Here is a 17,435-nt window from a genome sequence, read left to right as displayed (position 1 = left end):
ATGGGGCGTGTTGCGCCACCTGTGGCTCGGGTGCACAATGCACCTCACACAATAGCCCGATTTCAGTTGTGTGCATGTAGGATTGGATTTCTCTGGCACCCTGCTGGGACCTTCAGCTCGATTACCGACAGCAGCTCGATTTGGATGTGCATGTAAACGTAGTCAGTGAGGCGGATGCTGCGTAGCCTCCTGGTCAACAGCTTGGCCAGCCAATTTAACTGGGCTGGAAAGGGGGAAAAAACTGCGTTTAAGGACACCAAGATCCATGATGTCCTGTTTGGTAGGTTATGCATGTGCACAAAGCTGTAAAAGAGGGTAAAATAGTAAGCTGTCGCAAGTACTTGCACACTACTTCTAAACGTTCTTTGATAACTCCTTCACTAACTGTAACATTACGATTATAACGACAACGACAAACATATTGTGAAAGATGCAAAGGATTAAAAAGGATTAAGAAACTCACCAGGCGCCTTACTCAGAAAAAGCAAGTGTGCAGGCAAGTCCAGGGAGGCTGACTGAATGACGAACGGTCCGGTAGTGGCATTTCTATTTCCGCTTTGTGTCAATGGGGAAATTAAAATGTTTTTTTTTTTTTTTTAATCCCGTTTAAATTGTCACAAGATTCACATCTATGGTTTCTGATTTTTACATATATTTTCTGTACTAGTACCATTACTTGCCACCTACCACTAGAGTGTGACGTGCATAGTCTTAACAACTCAAACTTTAACAATTATCACCATGCAAAGTCTCAATGTTGTTTTGTTCTTTTTCTTTCAGATGCTCTACAAAAGCAGCTGCCAGGGAGCACACACGCTACTTTTAGTGACGCAATCAAGAAGTGGCTTAAGTATGCGCCAGAGAGAGAGAGAGGGAGGGATGAGGAGACGTGAGGTAGGGTGGCATTTAGAAACCCATAGCCTACTGCTGACTTTCTTTATCAATGCTGCATCAAATTAATTTTGGTTATGTTTTTCTGTTTCCATGTACAGGTGTCTGCGCCGCAGGAGGAATAGGCCACAATTATAAATTATAAATAAATCATAAAATGTTTCTAAGAACTTGTTCAAGTGTTCTGTTCCTTATAAATGTTAAAAGTTATGCCTCATTAGATAGCTTGACAAACATTAGGAGAGGTGCATTGTTGCATGCATTTTTATATCCTGTTGTACATGAAACAGGACGTAGCCTACGCACATTGATATAAATTAAGTTTCACTTTCATGGTTGAAGTATGCATGTGTGTGTTCATCCTAGGCAAGAGCCCCGATGCTTTATTGTTAGCTAGTTTAATTTAGCCTGTTTTGCTTAATTTGTAGCCTTCCTGTTGTACATAAAACAGGAAGTAAAGTTGGATGAATCATTGCCGAAAATTAAACTATAAATCGACCGAAATCCGTAGTTGAATAAAGGGTGAAAGGGGGTCTATTCTCTGTCGGCCACCATCCACTTTTCAACGTCGTTTCAACGCAAACTCGTATGAGCAAAGCGGTGTTGAATCAACGCCGGTGATCCACGATGATTTGACGGCGTATGGTCGAAGAGCATGCCGATGATTCCCCGTCGAATCAACGCCCTTTTGCTATCTGGGTTCCCTCCTTAGTAACCACATTAACCTGGTCAGGGTCATGGTGCATCTGGAGCCAGTCCCGGGAACATTGGGTGATGGGTGTCCATTGCAGGGGACCATGCATGCACATACGCGCACATATGCACACACATGCATACACATACATTCACACCTAGGGGCATATTTTTGGAAGGTGGGAGGAAACCACAGAACATTGTTCTGCTGATCAAGAAACTATTGTGGTCATGAGAAGAACATGCATAAAAACACATCAAGCTCAAAACCAGAGACCCTGGTGCTGCTAGGCAAAAGCTTTTGAGCCCTTTGGTATTATGGGTTTTTGCATTAATTACTCATAAAATGAGGTCTGGCCCAACTTCATATACTCCCAGAACATCACATCTCCCAAGACAGCACTGGGAAAACAAGTCAGCAGGACTACAAGCAACTGGTTAATGACATTAAGTAATAAACTGGGAAAAGTATGTGGTGTCCCTGTTGTCTCAATACATAGGGAATGGCTAGATCAACAATTTCTGTGTTCATGGTCACCATGGCCCCATACAGTGGCATCTGAGATCCCCAGATCTCAGTCCACTTAATTTTTTACCTGTGGGGGCACATGAAGGCTATGGTGTACCAAGAACAGATACAGCACAAAGATCATTTTAAAAGAATGTATTCGAAGAACAATGGCACGCTTAACACCAGATGTGTTACCAAGAGTTCATCATGAGTGGGAAAGATGACTCTGTGTGTGTTTACAAAGAAATGGCAATCATGTAGAAGATGTTTTGCAAATAAAGTTGAATTTTACTAAAAAAAGAAAATCCCTGTTAATTTCCATATCTTTGGAGACTTCTGGGACACCCTGTATTCAATACCAGTCAAAGGTTTGGATACACCAACTCATTCATAGGTTTTTCTGTATTTTGACGACAACCCCAAATCAGAAAAATTTGGGACAATATATTGAAATTAAAACTGAAAACTTGATTTTTTAAATAATCTTTGACCCAAATTGCACTAAAAACAATACAGTAGCACTTTATTTCATGTTTCACTGCACTAATTTCATTGTGGTGTTTTTTTTTTTCTTTTTGGAAAATAAACATTTTAATTTTGATTTTTGCAACACATTTAAAAAAAAATTGGGACAGTTAAGCATTTACCACTTTGTGATATCACTATTCCTTCTCACAACACTTAAAAGATGTCTAGGGACTGAAGACACCAAGTAAAGAACCATTTCAGGTGTTATTTTATCCCATTCTTCCTACAAGCAGGTCTTAAGCTTTGCAACAGTTTGGGATTGTCACTGTCGTATTTTTCAATTCAAAATTCTATTGGGGACAGGGGACAGGCACCCTCTTCTTCCACAGCCATGCCTTTGTAACGTGTGCAGAATGTGGGTTTGCACTGTCTTGTTGAAATATCCCTGGAAAAGATGTAATTTTAAAGGTAGCATATGTTGCTCCAAAACCTCGGTTTACATTTCTGCATTAATACTGCCATCACAGAAGTGTAAGTTACCTTTGCCAAGGGCACTGACACAAACCCATGCCATCACAGACCCTGTCTTTTGGACTTGTTGCTGTTAATAGTCTGGATGGTTCTTTTCATCTTTGGTCTAGAGCAGACGGTGTCCATTTCTCACAAAAAATGCCCTGGAATACTTATTCATCCACAATATACATTTCCACTGTGTGATGGTCTGTCCCCGATGCCTCTGAGCCCAGAGAAGTCGATGGTGCTTCTGGACACAATTAACATAAGGCTTCTTTTGTGGACAGGAAAATGTTAACTGGCATTTGTGGATGTAACTCCGTATTGTAGTGCAGCCTTTCTCAACTGGAGTGCCGTGGCACCCTGGGGTGCCATCTGGCTTCGTTAGGGGTGCCGTCAAAAAATTATATATTCTAACATTGAAATAAATAAAATGAATTAAAATTCCAAAAAACGATAGTTACATTAATGCAGATCATCGCCGTCTCATGCATCATCAAAATTTGTCTGACGGCCCCCTTTCCCATGTCACAATGTCACTGCCGGGGTCAGTGTATGGTCAGCGTGACTGCGTATATTTTATATGGGGGTGCCTTGAGAATTTGCATACTTCTGAAGGGTGCCGTGACTGAAAAAAGGTTGAGAAACGCTGTTGTAGTGCTTGACAAAGGCTTGCCAAAGTAATCCCGAGCCCATGTGGTTATATCAGTAATATGAATGAAGATTCTTGATGCAGAGTCATCTGAGATCAGTGATCGCGAATGCTCAGCTTAGGCTTGCACCCTAGCCCTTCATGCACCAAAATTCCTCCAGTTTCCTTGAATCATTTAATAATATTATGTACCATAGAGGGTGTAATATCCAAATCCCTTCATTTCTTTGTTTGACAAACATTGTTTTTTAACATTTTAATAATTTTTCTCATGCACTTGTTGACAACCTGGAGAGCCTCGGTTCATCTTTGCTCCTCAATGACTAGGCCTCTCCTGGATACTGATTTTGTACCAAATCATGATTACAGTTACCTGGTGACATCACCTGTTTCAAATCACATCATTATTTAATTGTTTTACCTCATTACGAGCTCTAAATCTCCCCCTGTCCCAACAGTTTTGGACTCTGTCACAGGCCTGAAATGTAGGAATGGATGTATATTCGCAAATGAAATGAAGTTGACCAGACAAAACATGAAATATCTTGGGTTCATCCTTCTGCAATGAAAAAGAAGTCAAAGTAAATTAAGAAATCACTGCTTTCTTTTTTTTATTTGCATTTTCCACACCGTCCCAACTTTTTCTGAGTTGAGGTTGCATTTTGTAGAGCAATGCTGAAGACATCTGTGGCAGCGGGGGCGTGGTCAAGCGTCGGTCTGTGACCGGAGGGTGGAGTCAGGGAAGGTAAGTGGCAGAATCACTGCACCTGATGTTAATTAATGTGTTTGTGTGTCTTCCCCAGTGACCGCACACTATTTAAGGAGAGAGAGCGAGAGCAGAGGGAGCTCTCTCCCCAACCAGATGACTTGTGTGTGTGCATGCGTGTGAGTCAAATTTCCACTGAAAAGTGAAAATAAAAGTGTTTTGTGAACACAGTTCTGGCCTGCCGTCCTTCTGTGCTCCACCCACCCATACGAACTGCCACAGTGGTGCCGAAACCCATGACCTTGGAGCACAGAAGCAGAACAGCCCCATGGAGTCCTCCCCTTTCACCGACCTGGTCCACGCCCTCACCACGGCCCAGCAAAGCCAGCACCAGGCGCTAGTCGCCCTCCGGAAGGAGCAGGAACAACGGTTCGAGGCCCTGGTGTTGGCTCAGCAGGAAGCTTGACAGGCGTTCCGGTGCCTCCTCGCATCGGCAGGGTCCACCAACTCCACTGCCGTGGGCCCTTCCCCCCTCACCCTAACGAAGATGGGCCCGCAGGACGACCCCGAGGCCTTCCTCACACTCTTTGAGCAGGTAGCAGAGACCTCGGGGTGGCTAGTGGAACAGCACGCGGCGCTCCTCCTCCCCCTGCTAACGGGAGAGGTGCAGCCCGCCAACCGCCGGCTGGCCTACGCGTACCTTCACCGGGCTGTCCTCCAGCGTGTGGGGCGCACCCCCGAGCAACAATGTCAGCGCTTCCGCGCTTTGCGCTTGGAGGAAGTCGGCCGGCCGTTCGCGTTTGGCCAGCAACTCCGGGACGCCTGCTGGCAGTGGTTGAGGGCCAACAACCGCGGCACCAAGGGAATCATCAACCAGGTGGTACTGGAGCAGTTCATCGTGCGTTTACCAGCAGGAACCGCAGAGTGGGTCCAGTGCCACCACCCGGCATCACTGGATCAGGCAATCGAGCTGGCGGAGGACCATTTGGCGGCTGTCCCGACGGCAGGACAGCAGACAACCTCTTCTTTCCTCTATTCTCTCTCTCTCTCTGTCTCTCTCTCCTCCTGTGTCTCATCCTCGCCCCGTTCCCCCACCGCGGAGGCGGGGGCCGGCGCCACCCCAGCCGGCTCGCCACACCCACGGTGCCCTCCTGTTTCTCCCTTCTGTGTCTGTCTCTCCCCCCCTCAGGTGAGTGAGCCCCAGAGCACTAGTGCAGAGAGGAAACCCGGGCCGGTTTGCTGGCGCTGCGGGGAGCCGGGCCACCTCCAACAGCAGTGCTCGGTAATGGAGGTGGGAGCGGTGGTTCGGATCCCCAACGCGCCAGGAGCTGCCCTCGATCGGGCCGGAGTGTATCGCATACTGGTGAGTGTCCAAGGGGATACATATCAGGCGTTGGTGGATTCTGGTTGTAATCAGACCTCAATCCACCAAAGCCTGGTGCAAGATGAGGCATTGGGGGGAGCACAAGTGGTGAAGGTGTTGTGTGTGCACGGAGATGTTCACAACTACCCTCTAGTGTCGGTCCACATTCTTTTTCGAGGGAAAAAATTTATATTAAAGGCAGCGGTTAATCCTCGCCTTACCCACTCGATAATTTTAGGGACTGATTGGCTGGGATTTGGGGAATTAATGAGTCATCTAGTGAAGAGTGGGTCCTGCCATAGTTTAACAGGGGGAGGTCCCGGTGTCGCGTTGGCAGGAGCAGCTGTGACAGAGCCGTCTACGTCATCTCCGCGTCAGAGTGAGGAGCCGCCGGCTCCTCCTCTCTCTATTGGGGAACCCCTCGCGGATTTTCCATTAGAGCAGTCGCGAGACGAGACTCTGCAGCATGCATTTGACCAAGTGAGAGTAATTGATGGTCAAACGCTCCAGCCAAACGCCACCCCGTCCTTCCCCTACTTCACAATTATGAAGGATAGATTATACCGAGTGACGCAGGACACTCAGACTAAAGAGCGAGTCACGCAGCTTTTGATTCCAAAGAGCCGCCGGGAATTGGTATTCCAGGTGGCTCACTTTAATCCCATGGCTGGACACTTAGGGCAGGATAAGACACTAGCCCGAATAATGACCCGGTTCTATTGGCCAGGGATTCGCGGCGATGTCCGTAAGTGGTGTGCAGCATGCCGCGAATGCCAGTTAGTAAATCCAGCGGCCATTCCAAAAGCACCTTTGTGCCCTCTACCGTTAATCGAGACCCCGTTCGAAAGAATTGGGATGGATCTCGTCGGGCCATTAGATCGGTCAACATGAGGGTACCGCTTTATATTAGTTCTGGTGGACTATGCAACGCGATACCCGGAAGTGGTGCCTCTGCAATATCTCAGCACGCAGTATTGCGGAAGCGCTCTTCGGCGTCATCTCCCGAGTTGGAATCCCGAAAGAGATTCTGACTGACCAAGGCACCTTGTTTATGTCACGTACACTGAACGAACTGTATGGGTTGTTGGGTATTAAGCCGATCCACACCAGCGTGTATCACCCACAAACGGACGGTTTAGTTGAACGGTTCAATCGCACCCTCAAGAATATAATAAAAAAATTCGTAAATGAGGACGCACGTAATTGGGATAAATGGCTCGAACCCTTGTTATTTGCAGTGCGAGAGGTCCCCCAAGCCTCCACGGGGTTCTCCCCGTTTGAATTGTTATATGGGCATAAGCCGTGCGGCATTCTAGATGTGCTGCGGGAAAACTGGGAGGAGGGACCTTCACCCAGTAAAAATGAAATCTAACACACCTAACCCAGGAGAATTTGTGGCAGGCCCAAGAACGACAAACCCGCCTGTATGACAAGGGTACGCGCCTTAGGGAGTTCACACCAGGAGATAAAGTACTCGTACTGTTGCCCACATCGAGCCCCAAATTGGTCGCCAAGTAGCAAGGACCCTTTGAGGTCACACGGCGAGTCGGGGATGTTAATTATGAGGTGAGGCGAACGGACAGGGGTGGGGCGCTACAGATTTACCACCTCAACCTGCTCAAACTCTGGAATGAGGAGGTCCCCGAGGCTTTGGTGTCGGTGGTTCCGGAGGAGGTGAAGCTGGAGCCGGAGGTTCAAAAGGGAACATTGGCATCACGTACCTCTCCGGTCCCCTGTGGAGACCACCTCTCCCCGACCCAACTCGCGGAGGTTGCCCAGTTGCAGACCTAGTTTTCGGACGTGTTCTCGCCCCTGCCTGGCTGCACCAACCTCATAGAGCACTACACTGAGACACCCCCGGGAGTGGTAGTGCGTAGCTGCCCTTACAGGCTACCCAAACACAAGAAAAAAGTGGTTCGGGAAGAACTCGAGGCCATGCTCAAAATGGGCATCGTCGAGGAGTCCCACAGTGACTGGAGCAGCCCGGTGGACTTGGTACCCAAGGCCGACGGGTCGGTCCGGTTCTGTGTGGACTATAGGAAAGTCAACGCGGTGTCTAAATTTGACACGTACCCATTGCCTCGTATTGATGAGTTGCTCGATCGACTAGGCACGGCTCACTTTTACTCGACACTGGATTTGACAAAGGGTTATTGGCAGATCCCCTTGACTCCATTATCCCGAGAAAAAACAGCCTTTTCCACATCGTTCGGCTTACACCAGTTTGTCACACTTCCTTTTGGGCTGTTTGGGGTGCCCGCTACGTTCCAGCAGCTGATGGATAGGGTCCTCCGCCCCCACGCCACCTATGCGGCCTATGCAGCCCTCATATTATCTATGAGGGCTGTCCTTAGGTCGCTGAGGCGAGCGGGTCTCACAGCCAACCCGAAGAACTGTGCGATTGGGCGGGTGGAAGTACGGTATCTGGGCTTCCACTTGGGCAACGGGCAGGTGCGTCCCCAAATTAACAAGACAGCAGCAATTGCGGCCTGCCTGAGGCCCAAGACCAAAAAGGGGGTGAGACAGTTCCTGGGGCTGGCTGGCTATTATTGTAGGTTTATTCCTAATTATTCGGACGTCACCAGCCCACTGACTGATCTGACTAAAAAGGGGCCACCAGATCCGGTCCAGTGGACGGAGCAATGCCAGCAGGCTTTTTCTGAGGTAAAGGCTGCACTGTGTGGGGGGCCACTTTTACACTCCCCTGACTTTTCTCTCCCCTTTATGTTACAGACAGATGCGTCGGACAGAGGGCTGGGGGCTGTTTTGTCCCAGGAGGTGGAGGGGGAGGATTGCCCAGTGCTGTATATCAGTAGGAAGCTGTTGGTGCGTGAGGGGCGCTACAGCACCATTGAAAAGGAGTGCCTAGCAATCAAGTGGGCAGTCCTCGCCCTCCGTTACTGCCTGCTGGGACGCCCTTTCACCCTCTCTTCAGACTACGCGCCCCTCCAGTGGCTCCACCGCATGAAGGATGCCAACGCGTGGATCACCCGTTGGTATCTGGCACTCCAACCCTTTAACTTCAAGGTGATCCACAGGCCGGGGGCGCAGATGGTTGTGGTGGACTTCCTCTCCTATCGGGGGGGGGGGGGAGTCGGCTGCAAGCCGGACGGCCACTCGGCCTGAGTCGGGCGGTAGGGGTATGTGGCAGCGGGGGCGTGGTCAAGCGTCAGTCTGTGACCGGAGGGCGGAGTCAGGGAAGGTAAGTGGCAGAATCACTGCACCTGATGTTAATTAAAGTGTTTGTGTGTCTTCCCCAGTGACCGTGCCCTATTTAAGGAGAGAGAGCGAGAGCAGACGGCTCTCTCTCCCCAACCAGATGACTTGTGTGTGTGCGTGCGTGTGTGGCTGGGAGAGTCAAATTTCCACTGAAAAGTGAAAATAAAAGAGTTTTGTGAACTCAGTTCTGGCCTGCCGTCCTTCTGTGCTCCACCCACCCATACGAACTGCCACAACATCAAATCTATGAAATTACATATGGAACATATATGGAATTATGTGGTAAACAAAAAAATTGGTTAAAAAAAGTTGCACAGCGTAGATTCTTCAAAGTAGCCAGCATTTCCCTTGATGACGCTTTACACACTATTGGCATTATCTTAACCAGCTTCATGAGCTAGTCACCTGGAATGCCTTTCAATTAACAGGTGCCTTGTCAAAAGTTAGTGGAATTTATTGCCTTCTTAATGTGTTTGAGATCAAACTTTCACAGTGAAATTCATCTCTGCAGTGAACACACACATGCGTGCTGCAGGCACACATGAGCACTTCAGCCCAAGGCTGCCCCATGTTAACCTAACTGCATGTCTTTGAACTGTGGTGGAAACCAGAGCACCCGGAGGAAACCCACGCAAACACAGGGAGAACATGCAATCTCCACACAGAAAGGCCCCCATCAGCCACTGGGCTCAAACCCAGAACCTTCTTGCTGTGAGGCGACAGTGCTAACCACTACACCACCATGCCACCCTGTAAATAGCAAATAATAAAAATACAGTAAATAGCCCTGTTCCACAACTGTAGTAATCCATATTATGTCAAGAACTGCTCAACTAAGTAAAATGAAATGATAGGCACCCTTAATAATCTTGATTTGGACCTGACCATGGATTTACAGGGCCAGGATGATGTTCTTGAGGAGGTTGCCAGTGTGCCATTCCCCCACGTCCAGCAGGGCCTTGCCCTGGATTAGTTGGACAATTTCTTCGGTTGTGACCAGGCTGGTTATATCCCCAGCAGACTTTTGGTGCACCATTTTGAAAGGCTTTACCATTTTTCTTTGGCCTGAATCTGCCTCTGTCTCAGCTCTGGGTGTAGACATTAATTACTGGGACCGCTGGTCCTAGTTGAGGAGCAGTTTGGCCTGTGTATGGGACCATCTGTCCAGTCTGGGGGGTTTGTACCATTGCATTTTGAGGTTCTGCACTCTGAGGTTGAGGTTGAGGAGGTGCTTGCTCCACCTTTTCACTTGTCACTGGTGCTTGTACCTTGTCTGTTTTCTTTTTGGATTTCACAGTCAGCTCTCCCAACTACAGCTTAGGCAGTTTTCTCAGTATTTCTTTTTCTTGCTCTCTGGCTTTCACTTCATTCTTCCTGTGCTTTTCCACAGCAGAGGTCACATGATCACAGAACTCTGCCTGACTCATTGAGCTCAGGCCCACCACATTTTCCAGCTTGCTTCTGACTGGTTCTGGCAGCCCTTCTAGGATTGATGAACGAAACAACATAGTCATGATTGGGTTTTCTTCTGGATCATCTCCAGTTTCTTCACGCCATCTCCTTCTTTGTTTGTGAATGTAGGCAGACAAGTTGTCATTTTCTCCAAGTGAGTCTGCTTTCAGATATCTTGGATCTGGCTTTGTTAGGTATGCTGCTCTCAGTGCAAACCACAGGGCAGGATGGTATGGGTTAAACTCTCTCCCATCCATCCTCTGGTCTTTTGCTGCTCTTGTCATCTCTATGTCTCAGAGGAGTTTTTCCATAGCTGATTGGCCAAAGCTGCTTTCACATCACCAATTGCCAGCATCTTTCCCACTGTTTTTTCTTCAAATTCTCTTATCCACTTGTTGGCTTCTTCATGGATGCTGGGCAGGGATCCCAACAGGCTCTCAAGGTCTTGTGTTTGCCATGGAACGTACTGCATCAGTCTTTCTTTAACTAGAATTGAAAACTGTCCAAAATCATGAGCAATGAACTTATGTGCTTTCAGTGTACATCTGTCTCTCAGCTTTCTTTTCGCAGGCTGTTCTTGTTCAAAATCTAACCAATAATCGACTGGCTATCTTTGCAACTCCTCTGTCTCTGCTATTTCTTCCTCCCTTTCAGATTCTTCTTTTTCAATAGGTCTTTTAATAAAGCTTATCGGCTCCTCTACATCTCCTATAGCTTTATCAATAGTTGTTGCTTTGCTTCCCTCTTTTCCAACTCCTTCATTCACCATTTGCCTCTATTTTCCATTCTCTTTTCTGCACCTCTGAGAGCCTCCTTCACTTCCTTGTAATAATCTTATTGCTTCTGCAGAACTCATGTTCTCTTCTTTGAAATGTGTTGTGTTCTTTCTATCTGATCCTCAACTTCCTGATCCTTTTCTTCTACTTCTATTTCCCCTTTCATCTCTATGTCTCCCTCTAGCGTTACCACAGGCTACTGTCCTTCTGAACATTGACTCTCCAAATATGGGGGTGGTGCACTTCTAGCTTCAAGGGGTGGGGCATTGTCTTTCTCAAATATTATCTAGACAGATAATAATATAGACAGATATTATCTGGCTCATTTTTTCTTGATTTTTGTCTTCATATTTCTTCAGTATCTTGCTGACTTTCTTCACTGATTTCAAAAATTCTCTCCTTCTTTCTTAAAGAGTTTGAGTATCTCTTTCTGTTCTCTCTTTTTTTAGTATTTTCTCACTCTGCTCTTTTGGCTTGTAATTTTTAATCAAAGTATCCATTTTCTCACACAAACCCACCTCAGATGAACCGTCCTGAGGCCACTGAGTTCTCATCTTTTTAGTTCGCTTAGCCCATTTCTCTGATATATTTTTAATTCTATCCTTAGCTATAGGATTTCTCAAACCATCTGCAATAGGGTATCAGCTATTCCCACTCCCTGTATTCTTAATTGTTCTCTTGCTAAACGATCAGGTGTGACTGAATCCTCATCGGGCAAGATTCTCGCTCTAATTTTTCTCAGCGTCAGGCCTATTTTATGTATCTCTTCCCCAGCTCTTGCTCTTTTACCTGCCAGCCATGAAACTCTCCTTAACACGACAGAAATCTCTACCCCTGAATTATTTAACTTCCTCCCGTGAATACCTTCAGCACCTCAGAATCCCTGTGCCTCCCCTATGGCTAAATACCAGTGTAAATCAAATCTTCTAGTGCGCCTTTTAAGTTTTTTTTACTGTCCAAAGTCTCCCTAATAGCGCAACCAAATTTATATACGGCCACTTCTCACTCACCTCTTGTAAATGTACTATTTTAGTTAGGATATAAAACCACCACATAACCAAAGGCACTGCATTCTTTTAAAGCTAATATCAAAACAAATTGAACATATTTAACAAAACAATATCAAAACATACATAAACAGAATTTTTTTTTCTCTGACTGAAAAATCCAGCTAGTAGCTGTGAAAACACAGGCTGAGCTGCTCACACTGGCAGTCCATTTTAACCAGCATATTCCTTATTATTTGACTAAACTAATTAATAATACTTTGAGATTTTATTTTAAAACAAATGTCTATGACGTAGATTAGTAGCAGTAATTCAGAAACTGATTCCTTTTATTCCAGGAACCTTATGACAACCATCTAGCTTTAGGAGGAGTATAGTAACAGTTTGTTCTTGTTCTTGTTCTTGTTGTTGTTAATAGGGATTATTCCAAGAATGTTCTTCTTACATTAGGCTGGCACTGTCTGAAACTGATCTCATATTATAACATAAAGGTTCATAAAAATAAACCCTGCCAAACATTATATACAGTATATGTACACTGTATAACTAAACAACGAGTTCATCTACATTAACTGTTGTCACTTTGTTTCATTTTCCTTATACACCATTTCAGCTGTTCAGATAATCACATTGTATAACATACAGTATGGATTATCAGCAATTCTAATAGGATCCCTATGGATCTGGCAACTGTGTATGCGAGTGGGGGTGGGGGGTATTGCATCATTATTCATCGATGAAGGCTGCCCCCGCAAAAACACAAGGTGAAAAGAAAATATGGTGTAGGGCGTGATATTTAAATGACCATTTCAGACTTGTTAAACTTTAGCCTACACACTTTTTCGCAGGGGTTTTGCCTTGGAAAATATACCAAAAGAACATCAAATGAGCCAATCAGCTTTGTGAATCCAGGATGATTGACAGCTGTGCAGGTGGTTTGCGCTCTCTGCATGAAATATATCATGCAATGATTAAATAACACTGTTTTTGTTTTTATTTGGGGGGGGGGGTCATTATTTTATTTGAAACATTATAATATGCTCCACAGGGGCACTAGTTATTAAAATGTGGTCATGGGGGGAAACCTGGTTATAAAGGCTTGGACTAAGGGGAAGGGGCTTGAGTTTAAGTCCTTGATGTTTTACGTAAAGTGAATATAATTAATGTTAATATTATCATGATATGAACAGTTTTGCACTCAAGTTTCCATCAATGAACAGTTTATAACTTCAACAAAACAGACTTCATGTTAAAACCATAATGATTTTCCTGGTTTCACAGTTATACTGTGTGACTACTGTATATAGGACACAGTTATAGAATCAAGTTATTCATAATTATGCTATCTGTTATCACCCAAATGAGGATAGGTTCCCTTTTGAGTCTGGTTCCTCTCAAGGTTTCTCCTTGTGTCATTTGAGGGAGTTTTTCCTTGTCACAGGCTTGCTCATTGGGGATAAATTAGGGATAAAATTAGCTCATGTTTAAAGTTTTTAATTTTCTGTAAAGCTGCTTTGCAACACTGTCTGTTATTAAAAGCTCTATAAAAATAAATGTGACTTGAATTGATATGTTATTTAAAATACCTTCCTTTCCAAGCCAGCACATTGCCTTTTTAACATCATATTTCTTGTTCTTGGTCGTGGGGCATCAATTAATGCTGCACCTCAGGAAAAATGCACTGATATGCATCATTAGCTTTGGAGGCAGCATGGTGGTGTTGTGGTTAGTGCTATTGCCTCATAGTAAGTAGGTTCCAGGTTCAAACCTCATGGCTGATGGGGGTCTTTCTGTGTGAAGAGGTGCATGTTCTGCCTGTGTCTATGTTGGTTTCCTCAAAGACTGATAGATTAGGCAAAAATACCCACCCACTGGGATTTTACAAGCCAGCGCATACTTGGTGCCAGTCCCAAGCCCGGTTAAACCAGGGAGGGTTGCATCAGGAAGGGTATCTGGTGTAAAAACCTATGCCAAATCAAATGTGCAGAACAGATCCATTGTGGTAAACCCTAATGGGAACAGGTGAAAGAAGATGCATTGTAAATTTTCAAGCAATCATTTTTAAAGCCCTGTAGGCCACATGTTTTCTGTTTAATATTTGTCCATTTTATTTCTCCCACTCCCCCATGTAGAAATCACACTGAATAAAAGAGTTATTACAAAGCATGTCTTTATAGGATGATTTTTTTCATGAACATTGGATTGGATTGGGGCGGCACGGTGGTGTAGTGGTTAGCGCTGTCTCCTCACAGCAAGAAGGTCCGGGTTCGAGCCCCGTGGCCGACGAGGGCCTTTCTGTGCAGAGTTTGCATGTTCTCCCCGTGTTCGCGTGGGTTTCCTCCGGGTGCTCCGGTTTCCCCCACAGTCCAAAGACATGCAGGTTAGGTTAACTGGTGACTCTAAATTGACCGTAGGTGTGAGTGTGAATGGTTGTCTGTGTCTATGTGTCAGCCCTGTGATGACCTGGCAACTTGTCCAGGGTGTACCCCGCCTTTCGCCCATAGTCAGCTGGGATAGGCTCCAGCTTGCCTGCGACCCTGTAGAACAGGATAAAGCAGCTAGAGATAATGAGATGAGATGACATTGGATTGGATTATTTTTCATGTCCATGGTGTTGAAATCAGACACTTTATGTACAATTCTAAAGAGGATATCATTATTAAAATATAGTTTAAAAATTGTACAAATATGAAAGGAACATTTAATAAATGGCATAAAATGACAATATTGTAAAGCTATTTTTCTAATGATGAACAGTGATAAACTGTAACTATTTAATTTTTTTTATAGTAGCCTAAGAGCAATGACTTAATATTAATGTACAGCAAGCTGGTCACTAAGGTAAGCTATAGTGAGTGAGCAGCAAACATTATTGCGAAATAAACCCCAACTCTTAGAGACTTCTTATGAGCTGCTTTGAAACAGTTTCTGTTCACCACATGAACATTGTCAGACAATTTTCCATGTACCAGAAAGCCATGGTGTTCAATCACTTTATAGCCTAAGATTGAGCTTAGGCGAACAAGTAATTGCTGATAAAGATTTTTTTTCTCGTCTCGTCTCGTCTCATCTTCATCCTCTTATCCGGGGCCGGGTCGCGGAGGCAGCAGTCTGAGCATGGAAACCCAAACTTCCCTTTCCCCAGACACCTTGGCCAGCTCCTCGGGAAGAACACCGAGGCGTTCCCAGGCCAGCCAAGAGACATAGTCCCTCCAGTGTGTCCTGGGTCTTCCCCGGGGCCTCCTCCCGGGGGGACATGCCTGGAACACCTCCCCAGGGAGGCATCCAGGAGGCATCCGAAAGAGATGCCCGAGCCACCTCAGCTGATTCCTCTCGATGTGGAGGAGCAGCGGCTCTACTCCGAGCTCCTCCCTAGTGACTGTGCTTCTCACCCTAAGGGAGCGCCCAGCCACCCTGCGAAGGAAACTCATTTCGGCCGCTTGTATCCGCGATCTTGTTCTTTCGGTCATTACCCAAAGCTCATGACCATAGGTGAGAGTCGGAACGTAGATCGACTGGTAAATCGAGAGCTTCGCCTTTTGTCTCAGCTCCTTCTTCACCACGACGGACCGGTAAAGCGACCGCATCACTGCGGAGGCTGCACCGATCCACCTGTCGACCTCATGCTCTATCCTTCCCTCACTTGTGAACAAGATCCCGAGATACTTAAACTCCTCCACTTGAGGCAGGACTTCTCCACCAACCTGGAGAGGGCAAGCCACCCTTTTCCGGTCGAGAACCATGGCCTCAGACTTGGAGGTGCTGATTCTCATCCCAGCCGCTTCACACTCGGCTGCAAACCGCCCCAGTGCATGCTGAAGGTCCTGGTTTGAAGAAGCCAACAGGACAACATCATCCGCAAAAAGCAGAGATGAAATCCTGTGGTTCCCAAACAGGATTCCTTCTGGCCCCTGACTGTGCCTAGAAATTCTGTCCATAAAAATTATGAACAGAACCGGTGACAAAGGGCAGCCCTGCCAGAGTCCAACATGCACTGGGAACATGTCTGACTTACTGCTGGCAATGCGAACCAGACTCCTGCTCCATTCATACAGGGACCGGACAGCCCTTAGCAAAGAGCCCCGAACCCCATACTCTCGAAGCACCCCCCACGGAATACCACGAGGGACATGGTCGAATGCCTTCTCCAGATCCACAAAGCACATGTGGACTGGTTGGGCAAACTCCCATGAACCCTCAAGCACCCTATGAAGGGTATAGAGCTGGTCCAGTGTTCTGCGACCAGGACAAAAACCGCATTGTTCCTCTTGGATCCGAGGTTCGACTATTGGTCAAATTCTCCTCTCCAGTACCCTGGAGTAAACCTTCCCTGGGAGGCTGAGAAGTGTGATTCCCCTATAATTGGAGCACACTCTCCGGTCCCCTTTCTTAAAAAGAGGGACCACCACCCCAGTCTGCCACTCCAGAGGCACTGTCGCCGACCGCCACACGATGTTGCAGAGGCATGTCAACCAAGACAGCCCCACAACATTCAGAGACTTGAGATACTCAGGGCGGATCTCATCCACCCCCGGTGCCTTGCCACCGAGGAGCTTGCAAACCACCTCAGTGACTTTGGCTTGGGTAATGGATGAGTCCACCTCTGAGTCATCAGCCTCAGTCTCCTCAATGGAAGACATGACGGTGGGATTGAGGAGATCCTCAAAGTATTCCTTCCACCGCCCAACAATGTCCCCAGTCGAGGTCAACAACTCCCCACCCACACTGTAAACAGTGTTGGCAGAGTACTGCTTCCCCCTCCTGAGGCGCCGGACGGTTTGCCAGAATTTCTTCGAGGCCGACCGATAGTCCTTGTCCATGGCCTCCCCAAATTCCTCCCAGTTCTGAGTTTTTGCCTCCGCAACTGCCCGAGCTGTGGCCTGCCTGGCCTGCCAATACCCATCAGCTGCCTCAGGAGTCCCGGAGGTCAACATGGCCCGATAGGACTCCTTCTTCAGCTTGACGGCATCCCTTACTTCTGGTGTCCACCACCAGGTTTGGGGATTGCCGCCATGACAGGCACCAGAGACCTTGCGGCCACAGCTCCGAACCCCTCCTAGAACTGCCACCCCTCCTAGAACTGCCACCTTATTGTGGTGGAGGGGTTTGTGTGTTTGAATGATCCTAGGAGCTATGTTGTCGGGGGCATTATGCCCCTGTCAGGGTCTCCCAAGGCAGACAGGT

The sequence above is a fragment of the Neoarius graeffei genome, chromosome 17 (assembly GCF_027579695.1).
Source record: "Neoarius graeffei isolate fNeoGra1 chromosome 17, fNeoGra1.pri, whole genome shotgun sequence".
NCBI lineage: Eukaryota > Metazoa > Chordata > Actinopteri > Siluriformes > Ariidae > Neoarius > Neoarius graeffei.
Note: the sequence above shows the minus strand (reverse complement) of the source record.